At 48.2% G+C, this 16,141-nt stretch overlaps 1 long non-coding RNA gene across 1 annotated transcript; it reads right to left on the bottom strand.

The window, feature by feature from the left end:
- Positions 1-277: 277 nt before the first annotated feature.
- Positions 278-3,364, bottom strand: LOC149357470 (uncharacterized). Its single transcript, XR_016289903.1, has 3 exons — positions 2,739-3,364; positions 1,939-2,023; positions 278-621 (listed from the first exon to the last, which is right to left on the bottom strand). It is a non-coding gene; the product is annotated as an uncharacterized LOC149357470 (long non-coding RNA).
- Positions 3,365-16,141: the final 12,777 nt, after the last annotated feature.

Raw genomic sequence — 16,141 nt, 5'->3', positions numbered from 1 at the left:
AAAGTGCATTTTTTAGTTACTTGAGTAGTCAAGTCAAAACCGAATTCTGAGAAAAAAAAATGACATCAGTTATAGGGCCAAAATCTACCACCAAAACATTGGAGGTCACAGTGCCAAGCTTACGATTTTGTGAAATATATTTGCTCTTTCAGTTGCATACAAAGCGTTCTATCTGCTCAATTAATTAGCCTTAAATGAAACAATCTAAGCTACGCAGACTATGCTCCAAGCTTTGTGAATTTGTAGTGCACCTAATGTGTACCAGGGGACTAAAAATGTTAGGCTACATGAGGCAGCAAACCAAAAAACTAATAGTGTGCACACAAATGCTCACAAAAATCAAAAGTATCTTTTTCCATAAAAGTGGATAACACGAGGTGTGGAATGTAACCTTTGGGTATGCCAGGTCTATGCAGACAAGCACACTTTTGGTCATCACTGTACACACAAAAACAGTCTCAAGCTCACAAAAGGTATAAGGGAATCAACTTGCCTCAGCTTTCTTTGCGTGCCTTTCCTGGAGCTGCTTCCGCCTGCAGGACGCATGCTCCAGCCATTTTTTTACCATTTCTTCTATCTCGGCCAGTGTTGTTGAGAACATCTTGTTCGATCGAACAGCATCTATGCAGAATGATAGGACACATTCAGTATGAAAGCACACATGGAAAAAAGAGCTGTGAATGGTCGATATTGTAATAAGTCTGGTTGGTAGATCATAAATGGGGAATGCAGCATGAGGAAACACGGATGGGAACATAATTGGAATGGGCTGGCACGTACTTTTCATTGCCATTGTGAAAATTGTTTTCTAAATGCATCTGCATGCAATTAGATTTTGATATTACTCAAGCAATACTAGTTGGACTTCCATAAATTTTTGCTATAAGTTGTATAATGCATGCTAAAGTACTTCTATGCAGAAAGTCCAGGCAACTATTTGTAAAAATAACAAGAACAGGGTGCCTGGTTATGAGAAATGCTCATAAATTTGTAACAGAAAGTAAAGCTCCACATTCTAGAGAAAGCGTTACACAGCGTTACTGAATTCAGTCTGAAGTGATGCAGTGTCAGAACCATCAGTTATTAAGCAGTAGATGACACAATCAGCAGAAAAAAACAAGCAGAAACAACACTAAATGAACTGCTAATACAGGTCAGAAAATGTTAACATGGTAAAGCACATCCTTGAGGCATGCCTGAAAGGATTGGAACACCATAAGAGTTGGTTGCATTAACAGTCAAATGATGTGCAGTTAGAAAGAAAGTCAGTAACCCTGTAGAAAACCAAATAGTCATTGTTGAGGTGCCTTAGTCTTATTGTAGAAACCTGGAGTTTAACATAGAAACATGCCTTGGAGACGTCTATAATCAAAGCTCTTTCCAGACCCAGAAGCTATAAATGTATGTTAATCACTACCGAACATTATAAATTGTGCTTCATGAAAGCATTTGCGGAACCAAAGTTGGGACGTATGAGAAAACAGGTTTAACTCAAGTGAGTTAATTACGCCAGTGAAACGTGATTGCTTGAATTTTTATGCGTTATGTTAAGACGAAAGATGTGGCAGTAGTTGGCAATTAGCCTGTCTTTAATGAAGAACTAGAATATATTTGGTGAAAGCTGGTTTGGTTTGGTTTATGGGGTTTAACGTCCCAAAGCGACTAAGGCTATGAGAGACGCCGTAGTGGAGGGCTCCGGAAATTTCGACCACCTGGGGTTCTTTAACGTGCACTGACATCGCACAGTACACGGGCCTCTAGAATTTCTCCTCCAAAGAAATTCTAGCCGCCGCGGCCGGGATCGAACCCGCGTCTTTCGGGACAGCAGCCGAGCACCGTAACCGCTGAGCCACCGCGGCGGCATTTGGTGAAAGCTATTTGCTTTCCATAGGTCATGACTAATAACCTAAGAATGAAGCGCGAAAAACAGTTTCATACCAGCTCTTTGTCTTGATGGAGCAAATGCAGCTAGTGAGTGACAACATACAGACAGCCTCTTTTCTGAACATGCTCTCCAAAATACCTGAAAATGAACAGGAGAGAAGAATGGTCACACCCAGTTGCATTACATGTTTACAATTTGCAACTCTCATTTTATATAATGTAACCCCGTACTGGGGCACACGAACAGTAGCAAGAATTTTCTCAGCACTACTTGCATTGACACACTGCAATAAAAAGATATTTTCAGCAAAAGTTATAGAAACCACAAGCTGAAAGACAAAAACAGTCAAGAACCAAATATCATGAAGTGAGCAACAACTGAAATAGGAGAAAATTACAAATAAGAAAGAACCCACAAAGGTTTTTTACAAGCACAAAGATGAAAAAGCAATGTCAGATCGCAAAAGGCAAATTTAAACAGAAGAGCTTGACTAAAAACAAAGCCCAGTTAGTTTTGAAGAGAAGAGCTGCAACGAAAGGGGACCTGCTAGCAAATTTTACACCAACACAAGATCTGCCAAAACTGTCTTCTTGAGCCGCCGGAGACTGGAAACTCTACCTTTGTAGTGAGGGTCATAGCATGCCAGGCGGCCGCCACAGGCATTCCCGCGCCACTACTGTACCATGCCTCCGCTTCAGGGACAAATCCAGTTAACTAAACGCCACGCATTTTTAAGCTATCTATGCACTCCACGAACTGATAAACCGACTGGTGAAATCGCCAGCACGAAAACTGCACAATGCCACAAACGAACACTAACACTTGTTTGAGAGAAAAGTGTGCAAAAACTCACCATTATTGCCGTTCTTCACGTAGTCCCCCAGTACACTGCACAATGCTGGCACAGGACGGTATACGACGCGTACAAGCTTGCCGCCACAACGAAGAAAATGTGAACACGCGAAAAAATAAAATGTGCAAACGAACGCTGAAAGGGACCAAGAAAACGTCGCTTCGCGGCCGCCGCGGCTAATGATGATGCCCATGGCCGTTGGGCTGCCTAATATCAATACAGTTCTAGTTGCGGTTCTGGTTTGAAATTCGCGGCGTTTGTGGGTTTCAGTCTAACTTGAGAAGTTTCTTCAAATAATCGTACTTCACATGCATTTGCTTGCATAAAATAAAATCAAAGCATGTAATTGCTGACTGCCTAAATAATTCATTCCTGAAAACTTCAGATTGCGAAAGCAAAAAAAAAATAAAATTTAAAGGCAACATAATTTTAATGTGTTTTCTGGTAAGCTGTTGGCACATTTCCAAATCTTCCACTGTGCTGAAAGAAAAACATGTATGAATGTCATCTGAATATCCACTAACTGATATCTGAATCCGATAGTCCTCTCAACATGCAGAGGATATCGATACATAGACATTGGACGTTAGGACCATTAGTGGACATCCTCTGCATATTCATGGTTTGCTGGGGCAGCAACGCAGCGAAGGCGCACGTCTGATCCGGTGTCTCGGCAGTCTGTTGCGGGAGGAAGGAACGCTTTGCATTCCGAAGTAACTTCTCGAGCAAGATCCTGCTTGCAGAGAGGTGGAGACATCGAGCTCTTTTCCCGAGGGCCTTCTGCACCCCTTTGCTATTGAGACTCCGTGCTTAAGCAGTGATGAAAAGCTCGTCACTAGATGTACGGCAGAGGACGTCGACGCGCGTTGAGAACAGCCGCCGCCGGCTGCGCAGCAGCGCCGCGGAGCGATAGTTATCGGGTGCGAGATTATGCTCGGGGTATACTTACGGCGGCTGACGACAGCTGGTGCGCAACTCGCTGTGACTGCTTTTTCACCTGTGCCCGATCGCCGCGTAGACAGCGCGCTCGTGTGGGCGACGCGTTGCAATTGTCTTATTACTGGAATCCGGAATTGAGCGCTAAGCTGCCTCAGCTCGCGTGCCTTGGGAATTTGGTCCGAAGGCTGCCGATCTAGCAAAATAAATCTTGAGCCTTGTGGTTCGCTTCCAAGTTCGCCTATATGTACCGAGACATTTCTCATAACATTTATTTTGTTAGATCGGCGAGTGAGCTGAGGCAGCTTAGCGCGCAGTTTCGGGTTCCCACGTTAAGAAAACTGCGACACATGGTGCCGGGGCATGCGAGGCCGTATCCGCAAGCAAACAGCGGAGCGACGCCCATGTAAGGAGCGCGCTATCAACACGGCGATCAGGCAGAGGCGAAAAAGCAGTCAAAGCGGTTTGCGCATCAGCTATCGTCAGCCGTCATAGACGTACCGACATCATTAGACTCCTTGAGCATACCGTGTACCGTGTTTACGCTACCGGTACCGGAGTACCAGGAGCCCGCGAGCAGAAAATGCGCATGCGCAAACCGCCCTGAGGGCGCTAGATGGCGCCACGTACACGGCAGATACGCGTGCATTGCAGCATCGGGACCAATCAGCGCGTGCTCATCGGCGATAGGCGGGCTCTCGGTAATCCGGTGACGGTGACACGGTACACGGTGCGCTAAAGGTGTCTATCAGACACCTTTACCATACAGTGCACCGTGTTAGCGTTACCGGTACCGTAGTACCGGGAGCCTGCGCGCAGCCAATGCGCATGCGAAAATTGCCTTGACGGCGCCAGGTGGCGCCACATATCCGGCAGCGGGGGTCGCGCCCGCAGGGTAGGAACCAATCAGCGCGCGCTCACCGCTGGTGGGCGGGCTCCCGGTACCCCGGTAACGGTAGCGGTAACACGGTACACGGTATGCTAAAGGAGTCTAATGATGTCGGTACGTCTATGACGGCTGACGATAGCTGATGCGCAAACCGCTTTGACTGCTTTTTCGCCTCTGCCTGATCGCCGTGTTGATAGCGCGCTCCTTACATGGGCGTCGCTCCACTGTTTGCTTGCGGATGCGGCCTCGCATGCCCCGGCATGTGTGGGACGCCGTAGTGAGTATGCCGTCTTGGTTCTGTAATTGCTGTCGCCTGTCTTAGCGGCGAACCAATGAAGCAGCTCTTTTATCGTCGCAGCGCTATGTACAGTTTTCAGAAATGCGTCGAACTCATCCCCACGATCATAGCTGTGCGTCATACTTCGCGAAAGCGTTATTTTTGCGAGGACAGTTACCGACTGTAATGCCTTGCCCGAGAGCGTGATATCCGCTGGTGACTTTCTGAAGGCACTTCATGACGTATTTTAAGTACTGCGTAGTCATATTCTCCAATTTTATTTGTCATGCACGCTTTTTTTTACTCCGGACAGATTGCTCTTGCACTGTATGGTATGGCTTTGTGCCCTTCCTGCTCGGACCTAAGCAAACGGTTGGCAGTATTGTGTAAATAAATAAAATAACTAAATAAAGGACTTCGTATCCGGAACTTAATGTATCTTACATGAACTGGCGCGACCACGAATAGTGGCGCTCTCTGCGTTTTTGTTTTTTTTTTGTGACGGGAGTAACACTACTGTGCAATCTGAGGAGACTGAACGTTCTGTTGGACGCCGTCTGTAGCATCCTGTACCCTGAGCGTTCTTTAACTGAGCGGCCAGCAGGAATAAAAACACTCTTGAAGTTTTTCGAGAACACTGGCTTTATGGGACAGTCGTAGAAACACATTGTCTAAATTAAGGGACTCAGGTGGAGGAATTGCCGACAAACCACCGTAAGGATGATCGCACCTGTACATAGACACCGCCACCACTGCCCTCCCAATAAGGAGTGCAGTGGATAATTAGGATAGTTTCTTGGTTCTTTCACGTAGTTATCAAACAAGTGCATATACCATTGTTTGCGTTTCTTTGTTCAATTATAATTTAAGAGTAAAATAGTCACCTGAAATCGACTGTCACTTACATTAGAGTGTGCGCATGCACTGAACGGGAAGCGCCGGTAGGACCCAGACTGCCGCTCAGTGTTTTAGGTAGCCAGCAGCAGTCGTCGCCGTCGCTTGTGGATAACCAATAAGGCTGTTTCAATGAATGCTAATGGTCACCGAACATGCTTCTGGATAAAGTGATTCAAAATGAAGTATTCAGCTCATAGGAGAAAGCAGGGACGATCAGCGAGAAGCGCCGGTTCCATGCGATGTCCGCAACCCGGCTGCCAAGGGCAACTGCCCGCTCAGCAGCGTCGCTATGAAGGCCGACTGCTGGCACTGTCGACCGCGGGCGTCCGCCGGGGCACCAACAAAGCTTGCCAGTGGGTCCGCGTACCACTTTCGCGGAAACATGGGAACATGCTAAGAGTTCCGCGAAGGGCCCTTTCGTTCGCTGGCATTCCCACCAGCACCGAAGCGTCGTGGGGCTGACACTCCCGCGATGAGTCAGCAAAACTTTCCCTGTCGTTTAGCTAGAACTTCGAGAAGCGACACGAAGGTGCGGCGGCAAGAATGGAAAGGGGAATCGCGCGCAGAGGGCGAGGAGTCCCGCGTAGAGAGGGTGTCCTAGATGCTTTCTTTATATGTTTCTTTTTTCGCTTTGCCAAGCCCGGGGGTCAAAACCTATGGGGACTGTGGCTGTTGTATTTTAAAATTTTATTGGTTAGCGAAGTCCAGGGCGTGCCTTCAAACATGACCGCCCTATAACTTCTTTATTTGCGAAGGTATAAAAATGCAAGTAATACCATTGGACACCAGTCCTAGTCCTAGTCGTAGTCCTAGTCTACTCTTGTCTAGCTAGAGACTCCGTGCTTGGCACGTACTTTTCAAAGTACCTAGGCTTTAACGGAGACATTCGGTCGATAAGTAAGGTCTTGTAGATTGTTTTCTCTGTGTGAGATCAGTGCTTTTATTTGCAGTTTGCTCTGTGTGACTTTGCTTGTATATTCATGTAAATTTCTGTAAATATATTTCCTCGTCTCGTTTTCATCATCCGCATCATTGACCGCCTCCTCCTTCATCAACGCCGAGCAACCGCGTTTGGAGAGGCCTGTGCCTCTCCTAAGAAACCATCTTGAATTCACTGGAGGCATCCCAAAAATTCGAATGTCTTTGCGGAGCCCCGCCAACTGGAATGTATCTCAGCCGAATGCTGTTAAAAAATTCGTCTAGCGGCACAAGGCGGCAGTCGAGTGGAATGACATTTGGTTGGAAGGCATTCGAAACACCCGTGTGACAGCGGCTTTACATGTCACGGATCGTGATGCTTTTTGTAGTTAACATTTCTTCAGGTGTCGAAATAAACCTGAAAATTAAGTCGGAGTAATGAGATTTGCGAAAAATTGTATTTTCTAGGTATTTTCGCCCAAACAAGTCAATTTCTCAAAGGTGCTCCAACAGCCTTCGCCACTCCCATCATTTCCAAATGACACTTCTTTGCCGTGTGAGAGCGCGAACCGAAAGTGTCATTCGTTCAAGCGAAGTGCACTTCGTGAAATCGTCACCAAACGTGCCTGTGTGACAGGAGTACTTGGCTCGTCGTGCGAAAACCCCGCCTTAGCCAGTAATACCCTTGTTACACGGGCAGAGTTAACCACGGTTAGCGTAACCGCGGTTACCGAACTTAACTGTGGTTATCTCAAACCGTGGTTCGCCGTTGTCACACGGCTCGCTACCGTTCTCGGTTTCGGCATCCACCGGCCGGGTGCAACGAACGAAGTGACGCGATAATCGGCAGAGCGAAGCAGCATTTGAAATACCTTACAACGCAGTGTATAGAGTGAGTGCCGTCCGACGGCGCCGTCCGGTGGCAGCACTGCCGTTGTACAGACATCGGCGCACCTCCTGCAAGCCGTCCGCGCCAAGGCAACGCCTTTGCGACGCAGCCCTGGCGCCAGCGTCTGAAAACCGTGCTAAGCTTTCATGCTGTCGTAAATAATAAGCCCTGGGATAAGAGAATGTCAAAAATTATTCCTCTTCGAGGATCGCTGATCTGTACCGAGCTGACGGTAGGAGCAATAACTGCGATACAAGCTGGGGCGTAGCAGCTGCCGCTGGTGCACCGCGGCTCACCCGATCTCTTGCACGCTAGCTCCGCTGCTAAGCCCTCGCTGAAATCGATCTTTCTTTTAGCATGGGACAATGGGGTAGTCAGTAAGGCAGTGCATTGAGTAGACCATTTACTGTAGCGCTGGTCAATTACAGCGCTAGAATGTGCCGCTCGAGCATCGCGGGACGGCACTCTGAGGCTGCACCAAAGCGCCGTCGGACGGCACTGTACGCACTGCCTATTTTAATGTGTTGCTCTTGAAACATGATTTTGCGCGAAAAAAAAGTACGTTGCTGCAGTTCACCAGCTCGTACGCTTTTCGAAACTCGGACGCCTATGGGCACTTTCCGTCCACAGACGCCGCCATATTCTCGGTTAACGACGAAAACTGAGGTCGCCAAGCTCGGTTCGCGATAACCGCGGTTAGTCGCGTAACTGCGGTTTGGTTCGCCGTGTAACATACGCTAACCACGGTTACGCTTGACCGCGGTTACACTAACAGCAGTTAACTCTGCCCGTGTAACGAGGGTATAAGCCGTGGCGGGCATGCATGGCAGAGACTCCGCACGTGAGTGACGTCATCACCATCAATGCGGCTCCCCTTCCGAGAAGGGCAAGAAGACTTCCATGATAAATGGAAGCATGTTTGGGGGGGGGCGCCCGTCCTCATTCCTAAGGTCCCTATTCAATGCCCCTCACTCGTATAACAAAGCAGACCAGGCTCGAGATGGGAACGACTGGCCCCTTCCGTCACAGACACTGGGAGAGATGCGACTGTTCAGCCTGACTTGATGTGGTACATGCAAACAATGGCGTGAGGCCTCCGCGAGATACGATAGGAAATTCTGTGCGCCACTTTCGTACTCATGTAAACGCGGCTAGAGATTACACAAAAGAGAAGGACCCCACTGCCGCCGTTAGTTCGCCTTCAGCTTTCAGTGAGTGAGGTTGCGGCGCTATGGAGCCTTCATCGTCCAAGTTGAATCGCTCGCGTCTAAAGCGACAGGCGAGACAGCAAAGCGTGGCCCGAGGCGGCAGTTCACTGCCGATGAAGTACGCGACCATCGCGACGCAGAGAAATGTGCGAAGCGAGCTGCTGCAGTGAAAGAACGTTCACCCCCAAGTCCCCGACAAGAACTCAGCGGCAAGCAGTGCTCTCGAAGTTACACATCATAAGAATTACCCCATAATTTTAGCGTGTTTGTATTTCGTGTTTTCGTTGTTATATCCTTCATTTACGGAGAAGAGAATATGGGCACATGGTTTCCTCTTCAAGACGCGAGTATTGCCGTCAATTAAATGATTCTCCAACGCCGCATTTGGCTATGCATTATGCTAACTTTATGTGTGTGCTTTTTTTTTCATCAGATAAATATTCCTCGTTCCGCCCGAAGTTCGCTCTCCATGCAAAAGAAAGAGATGAGGGCCTAATGAATGAAATCCCTTGTGGGAAGTGCCCGACGACGTGCACTGGTGAAACGAAGAGCTGAAAAATAGAATCAATGAAAAACTACGTTCGGAACTGCTCTAGGGAGTGCAGCGGAGCAACCGGTCATCCAGATCGCACCGACCACAGAATTACAAAATTTTCTTCGACAACACTGCTGTCCAGCATCATGAAACCAGCCCTCAAAAGCGACTCCTAATTGAGTCGTGGTACACACATAATACTATACTCAAACCTTAAGAGCCAACCACCATGCATTGTGCACTGCAGCGCGCGCCTGCAATGGTGCGCGGAGAAAACACTGTAACGTGACCAAACTTTCAGTACAAGTTCCACTTAGCCTTACGAGAACACAAACACTGGGCAAAATTCCGAGAAATACAAGTATGAAACATGCTTCATACTCCGCGGAGCGACTCGCAGATCCAAAAGATAGAGAACAGGTGAGTGCATGGTATGACTCACGCAAAACAAGGCGTCGCCACGCTCCATCAACAGCCTCTTCCCCTCCCTTCCGCAACCACTGGCTCCGCACCACGCAACAGTTGCGCCATAGCATGCCCATGTGTGACCGAGACGCACCGGTGCGGAAACTGAACGGAAATTCTTCTCCCGAATACACTTCCATAGGATTCACCGCGTCGCGAAGCGACCTATTATAGGATAGAGGTACACTTCATCGAACGCACATTATCAAGCACGGTTAAAAAATTGCGTGTAGTCGCCCGCGCAGCGGTCAGTGCACGCTGCCATTTTGTCCCGTTTACTGAACTGCGCTCACGCCGGGCTCGAGTCCCTGCGTCGAGTCTAGCCGCCGGCGCGAGATTGCGGGGTTACTTGTGGTTGAGGTGAAGCGCTCCAGAGCCACCTCAGTGTGCTGCGCCTTGCCATAATTGCTGAGGTAGGAACTGAAGAAGCAAACGTCAACTTTCAATATACCTCTCCCGGCGTATATCACCGGCGCAAGGTGCCTTTTGTCCAGCGGCCAAATCATGTGCCTTCTGACCGGGAGGGGCAGCAGGTGCTACTCATGCCCTGCTCATAAGAAGGGGTTTGTAATCAGGAGAAGAAAGGTGGCGGAAAAATGATCGAAACATGCAAAACCAGTTTAGAAGCAAAAATGGGTGATTTTTCCCATCGGGCCTTGCCCCTTTGCCGTCATGACGTATAGACTAGAAGTGGTCTCTTTTTTTATGATGTAGTATGATGAAAGAACAAGGCATTGACGCCTTGTTCTTTCTTCGCAACCTACTTACTATTTCATGCTGCCGAACAACCGCAAAACTTCCTTCATATAGGTCCTTAAATACTTTTTCTTTCCTCTTAGATGAAGAAAATGTCGCCTGTAATGTGCAGACCCTACCCCATATAGACTGTCTTCTCTTTCCACCACTCCCTCTTACTGCGGTAGGAGTAACAGTGAAACTTGGTGAACATGCCGCCGAACATGATGGCCATCTCCCAACCGCTAGCTAGGGGAATGACTACCTACCGACACCCTTGATCCAAATCCGCAATCCACCCCCACCTACGACACCCCTCAGAAGCGCCTTCCACTTATCTCCACCCTCCACAAAGCCTCCATTAGAAGCCCACGCAGCAGCGAAACGAAAAACCGACGGCCAAATCGAATTCAAATGCGCAGTGGGAAAGTCATCTGTCCTTCAGAAACACTGCCAACTTGCCACCTCCTCCCATCCCACCCTTAACCCAACGTCACCTCCCCACCCCATTTCCACCTTCCCAGTAAATACGTTAGAGTAAAAACATCAAAGTAATCATCGAGCATAAATACCACTAGTATCGACGATTTATGTCATAAGGTGTCATGCTCGCAACGTCAGTTTTCTCCTTGCTTTCTACACGCTGACCTCCCTTTGGGAATTCATGTTATTCATCGGCCCTTGCCTTCAACCTCAAAGAGAGACACGGTATGTGCGCCTCTTGTTTCGTCCTGAAAACAACTTCGAAGTCTCAATTTCCCTGTCTGACTCGGTGGCGCAAGATTCGACTTCCGGCCACCGAGCGTGACGGACGTGTGTATCATGGGCTCCCAAGGAGCGGATTCAGCGGCCCAGCCGGGCCGCGGTATCAGGAGTACGATCAAACCGAACGAGGACTACCAGCTGATTTTGCCGCATCTGCCAACAGGTTCGAGCGTTTTGCATACTGTTTTTTTGCATGGCGACGTCCAAGCCAGGCCATACCGTGTTGAAAACTTTCGTGACGCTCTTGAGCGTCTGTCATTGCTGCCGGAAGTGGTTGCCCTCGGGGCATATCAGATGAATCATGTTTGGGCCGTGACATTCTGCAATGAAGAAGGAAAAAACAAAATGCTACAGGCGGAGGCGTTCAACGTCAAGGACCACCGCTGTGTGGTCATTGACCCACGCAACCAGGGCGTCAGGCTGAAGCTGTTCTGGCTGCTACACGGCGTGCAAGACGACGACGTGAAGGCAGCTCTGGCGGCTTTTGGAAAAGTGACCGACATAACTCGGGACAAGTGGAGAGTCAAAGGATGCGTCGACAAGTCGTCTACTACGCGCTCAGTGACATTGAAGCTGAAGGTGGGCGTCACCATCGAGGACTTACCGCACCAGTTGCGTGTTGGAGAGGACGTCGCACTCGTCCACGTTCCTGGCAGAGCTCCGCTCTGCCTCCGGTGCCGCGGCACCGGACACATACGTCGGGAGTGCCGTGTGCCACGTTGCGGGCTCTGTCGTCGCTTCGGCCACGACGACGCCCAGTGCGTGCGAACATATGCTACCGTGGCTGGTCCTGGTCGTAGGGATACTACAGAGGAGCATATTATGGACGAAGTCGACGCGGTAGAGGCGACCCGTGAGAGTCGGGAAGAAGCAGTACCGAAAAGCATAGCCTCAGAAAAAGCAGTGCTTCCCACGGAACATGAGGCTGCCAACTCAGTAGAACCATCTGTGCCTGCCACCAGAACTGAGGCGGAGGCGGGAAAAGCAGATGATGCTTTGGTAGGTGCGCCTGAGATGGTTTTGGAACCGACCGACGAGAAGGACATTGACACGGAGATGCCCGCGGCGTCAACTTTGCCAGCGAAGAGGACGCACGACGAAGCTGATGACAAGGCGACGAACTACGACGGGACGGACCATGAGGAGCCTCTTCCCAAAGCGCCTCCTGTTCGACGTGCGGCCTACAAGCCCAAGCCGAACGTCCCTCCTGATCGTAGGACTTCGTCGGGTGTCCCTCCGCCTTAGCGGAGGTGCCTTGCAGGGTCTTCGTGTTGGTAACCCAGTCTTCGATCGGGTTCAGTGCTGACACCGCCGTACTTTGCAAGCTGGAAGGATTTTTGATGAGGTGAGCTGCAAACCGATGTCACTTCGAGAGCGGCGAATCCCAACCATTTAGATGGCGTCTCAACTAACATCTAGCTTGCCTATTGCCACACTGAACGTGAGAGGTCTTTCTGCGCGAAGAAGGCAAAATCAGCTTAAACGTCTCTTGTTCGAAAACGAAACCGATCTGTTGGCTGTTCAAGAGACAAAAATTGAAAGCGAAGAGTTGACAGATCGATGGCAGAAATTTACCGTGCACAGTTCAGTGTTTGCGTGTGCCATGCAGAAGGAAAGTCGGGAGGGTGTCTGATTTTAACTCGAAACGGCAAAGTCGTCGTGGAAACTGTATTTTCCTGTGAAAGTGGCCGGATTGTAGCATGCGATTTTTACTTTTCTGGTGTAGAGTGGAGAGCTGTGTGTGTATATGCACCTAATAGAATTCCCGAACGAGATGCCTTTTTTCGCCGTGTTCAACCTTTCCTGCTGACAGAAAAGCGTGTACTATTGCTTGCAGATTTTAACTGCGTGCGTAGACCTGAAGATAGAACAAGCAACAAAACCCTGCAGGACACGAGTGCCGAGCTGCTGTCTAAGATGATTAATGAAGCAGAATTGGAAGACATTGGCATTATAATGCAAGGTTCAGAACAAGCACAGTACACGCATTTCCAAGGCTTTAGTCACGCAAGGCTGGACAGAATTTATGTTCCTTCTGAGGTTGTGCCCTTGTGTTCCCAGTACCAGACTGTGCACGTCAGCTTCAGTGATCATTCTTTAGTCGTGATCACACTTGGGGAGAGGAAAAGGACTGTCAAGTTTAGTTGGGTATTATGGAAATTTAATGACTCATTGTTGGAGGATGAGGAGTTTAGCAAGAAATTAAAAGACTCAGTCAAAAGCTTGTTAGAAAAAGAGACAGACTTTATACAAACATGGGAACAATTTAAATGCGACGTGAAAGTGGCCGCTATAGAAAGAGCATGTGTTTAAAAGCGTAAAGAAAAACAGCAAGAAAAGGAACTTCGTACCGAGCTTGATTTCATGCTCAGCATGGAAGGCGTCAAGCCGGGGTTGTACAGACAAGAAATAAAAGAGACCAAAACTAAGCTTGAACTAATAGATGAAACGAAATATCGAGGTGCTGTGATAAGGGCGCGCAGCGAAAGATTTTGGCTTGGGGAGACGCCCACAAAAAGGGCGCTCAGCGACGAAAAACAGTATGCAGTTTCGAAAGAGATAAAGGAAATTTGTTATCGCAATGACGTAACTTCCGAATCTGAGGTGATTGAAAGAGCGTTTCTAGAATATTACCAAAACTTGTTCAGCCTTAAAACGCCTGATGTTGAACATTACAAAACTGCATTCCTGTCGCTAATGCCAAGAGTCGAGGAGGACCTGGCGCAGGTACTTGAGGAGCCCATAACGGCAGCAGAAATCGAAGCTGCAATACAGCAGCTGAGCTTAAACAAGTCGCCTGGGCCGGACGGCCTCGGTGCCGCACTTTACAAGGCTTTGAAAACAGAAATGGCAATAGCATTGCAGCGCGTAATAAGCGAGTGTTACGAAAGAAAGTTAACTCCGCCGTCTTTTCGAACTTCCCACGTGGTGTTGATCCCAAAATCGGACGACCCGAGTAGGTTGCAGTCAGTTGAGTGTTACCGCCCAATAAGCTTAACTAACGTAGACTACAAAATTTATATGAAAGTGCTAGCCGGACGACTCCAAACAGTAATTAAAACCCTTGTTGGCCCACTCCAGACCTGCGGCATAAAAGACAGATCCATTTTTACTAACATACACGTAGCTAGGAGTGTCCTTGAATGCTGTGATGCAACGGAGGGTCGTGTCGCCATGATGCAACTGGACCTGCATAAGGCGTTTGATAAAGTTGTGCATGAAATTTTGTTCGCGCTGTTGGAACATGTGAATGTAGGATGTATCATCACTGATGGCGTGTTAATGGTTTATGATGGCTGTACATCAAAGTTCATAATTAATAACCGCCTGAGTAATAGTATTCCTGTCTTGTCGTCAGTGAGGCAGGGTTGCCCTCTTTCTCCACTGCTTTTTGCACTTTACCTGGAGCCTTTTTGTTTAAAGCTGTTAACTACGCAAAACATTCGAGGTTACGCCTTTTGTCATAATGAAGTGAAGGTATTGGCATATGCAGATGATATAGCAGTGTTCTGCAGAGACCAGGAAAGCGTGCAAGAAGTGGTGAGAGAAGCCGTAAATTTTTGTGATGCAAGTGGCTGTGCGATAAGCTGGCAGAAATGTTTTGGTTTTTGGCATGGAAAGTGGCAGGCCACGCCAGAAGTATTCTGTCGAATGAAGTGGGTAGACACGCCAGGAAAGTACCTCGGCGTGCCGCTAACCAACTACAGAGAAAGCAAAGAATATTGGGCCCATGAAACCGAATGAGTCAAAGCTCAGACAAGCAAATGGGGCGGTCACAACTTTTCCATGTTTGCAAGAGCTACGGTGTGCAACATGTTTTTAATAGCGAGGCTTTTTTACGTTCTGCAAGCGTTAACTTTGCCAAGGACTTCAGTGCAAAGGTTGCACAGAGTGTTTGCAACATTTATTTGGGCGTCAACATGGGAACGTACCAGCCGATGCAATCTGTTCCACAAGGTGCGGAACGGGGGGCTAGGGTTATCAAATTTATTTCTGATAAAGATAGTCACTAGATTCTTTTTCTTGCGTCAAGATAATGATTTTCTGCGAACTGTTATACAAGTGCGATTGTCAGAATCACTGCCTGATTATGTTGTGTAATCCATGTCTGCAGGGCGGAGTGGGTTAAGTGCTTTTTTGCAAGAAGTTGTTGCAGCAGTCCGTATTCTTCGGTCAAAATTTTCCGATGAGTATCTAACCATTGTAACAAGGAAAAAGATGTACAAGGACCTGCTTGATGTGTTTCTGCCAGTGCCTGTTTATCGCAGTGCATATCTTCTGGGTCCCGAAAGGGATGTGCTAAAAAGAGTCAAAAGAATGCCGGTGAAGCCTTCAGTGCGTTCTTTCTTTTTTCAATTGCATACTGGAACCCTCCCAGTCAAGCCATGGTTGCAAAGCAAAGGCCTTTTTGTACCTTGGTCAGTAGAGTGTCTTATTTGCAAAAAAGTGGAAACTATAGAACATATCTTTCTCGACTGTCATGACGCTGTTTTTCTCTGGGATGTGTTGAAGCGCACACTGAAAAAAAGATTTCCCCCTGACTCCTTTTGGAATACGCTTCCTACCATGTGCAGAGCCAGGCGAAGTGCCTTGCGACCTGCTAATGTTGCTCTGCATGCACAGCCTATGGCGTACGCGAATGGATGTCAGGCATGAACATGTTGTTGTGAATCCGGCTCATCAGTATTTCATTGAGAGCATCATGTATACTCAGGAAGTTTTCGGACAGCAAGCTCCTCAGCCTGAGTGGCTGCCTGTCCTCGACCAACTAAAATCATTTAACCCATTTTATCATCGTGCACTAGCTAGAAACTGACCTGTGCTTTTATTGTCATGTCATTGTATTTTTGTTTTGTTTGCCCGGCCAAGTCGGTAATAAAGAAAAAAAA

This window comes from Amblyomma mixtum, chromosome 3 (genome assembly GCF_055824585.1).
Source record: "Amblyomma mixtum isolate Tamu chromosome 3, ASM5582458v1, whole genome shotgun sequence".
NCBI lineage: Eukaryota > Metazoa > Arthropoda > Arachnida > Ixodida > Ixodidae > Amblyomma > Amblyomma mixtum.
Note: the sequence above shows the minus strand (reverse complement) of the source record. Positions and strands in the feature narration are given on the sequence as shown.